Raw genomic sequence first — 1,796 nt, 5'->3', positions numbered from 1 at the left:
CTTTCCCTATTTTGCCAGTTGGACAAGGGATATTTATATCATCTTATCAGAGTTGTATAAGAGCATATAAAAGGTATTTAGTTTACTATTCAGGACATTCTCCAAATATATAGACTCACTGAAGGTCAGTGATTCATAGAATTCGGATCTGGCTGATGGAAAGTAAACAGAAAATGCAGAAGAAGAGAGAGACCATTTGTTGACTCCCTCATTCAAAACATCCAAAACCCAGGGCTGAGGCACAATAAGGCACAATTCCTGCTAACTACTTGTTTTATCTCTATGAATATAAGTGTCACAAGGGAGGAGCATTGCCTCATTCACACTTTTGGAAATTAACAAAGAAAAAATGTCTTGACTTTTTTGCCTGAATTCTTGCAAACTGTTTTAGGTTGGAGGTTGTTGCTTGCATGGGTGAACTAGAATCATTCTGATCCATGAAATGACTGTGCCTCAGCCAGCTGTCTCACAGATGCCTACCATTGATCATGAGAGAAGCACTGACAGATGGGAGTGGATGGATTTGTGTTGGAGTTCCAACCGCTTATCCCACTGCCCAGTTAATGGTAATACCCTCTCAGATGAGAAGTCAGGGCAGCATAGCAGACCTGCAAAAGCCAGAGTTTTAAGTAGCTCCCTCATCAGTGCACCAGCGTTCATGTGGACATGTATCCTCCCTATTTAATATTGAGTAGGTAAGAAAGCTTGTTTTGAAGAGAAGGAAACCAAAAGCAAAAGAAATGAACTGGTTATGCCGAAGTTCTTCACTCATCACTTGGTTCAATAAACATTGAGGACCTTCCTGCAGGGACAAATCTGAAGATGAGTAAGTTGTAGTTCTTATCCTAGGGAAGCTCATAGTTTGAAACTTGCATTAACAATGATAAAGTAGGGTCAAAATTCATCAGACGCATACGAAAGTTTCTGAAAGGGTGCAGTGGAGGTTCTAAGGAGGAAAATGTTGCCATCAGCTTGGGGGAGGGTCTTAGGGAAGGCTTTCGAAAAATGCACGTTATGGAATTGGCTTTGGTACAAAGTTGGGAAAGGAGTAAAGAGGAGAAAAATCCAGGAGGATGTCAATACCCAGATCTGTGTTTTGTAAAAATCACCATGGCAACAATGTGGATAGGTTGGAAAGAGGAAAGAGTTAAGTTTATAACAACAATAGTACCAGCTAACATTTAATTAAATGTTTATTATGTCAGGCATTGCACTTAGTGCTTGACCCACTTTATTTAATGTAATCCTTGAAACAACATATGAGACAGGAATTATCATCTCCATTTTATAGGGAAAGGCACGACAGAGCCCGGACGAACAAAAGAGTTTTTATTATTAGCCATGAGAACCCACTTAAGAAAAAGCTTTTATCTTATATCAGGGACTGTGGGATAGAGATGAGTTGGATTTTGGAGAATTAGGGAGGAAGATAACCTTTTTTTCTAAGAACAAATAGGTTTCCTTAGTGTCTGAGTCAAAAACCTCATAAACACTGAAAACACCTCTGAGATCCTATTCTGTCTAAAGGACCATGACTTAGTAAAATCTGCCTTGTCAAGTGAGTATGACTCCCTCTCAGGAGCCATGTCCTTTGGCTTATCCCTGTCCACTGAGATTCTGGCACTCTGCCTGGCAAATAGTGGACGCTCAAACTGTATTTGCTGTATGAGAGAATTTTCACCTGTCATTCAACATTCATTGGAACCTGGGGCAATTCATTGTTTTTCCCCCTCCCCCACACCTACCCTTGAGTTTTCCTATCTTTATATTGGAGGGGGCTGAACCGAATTAAGTCA

Source organism: Lipotes vexillifer, unplaced genomic scaffold (genome assembly GCF_000442215.2).
Source record: "Lipotes vexillifer unplaced genomic scaffold, Lipotes_vexillifer_v1.1 scaffold425, whole genome shotgun sequence".
Lineage (NCBI taxonomy): Eukaryota > Metazoa > Chordata > Mammalia > Artiodactyla > Lipotidae > Lipotes > Lipotes vexillifer.
This window is presented reverse-complemented; position numbering follows the sequence as displayed.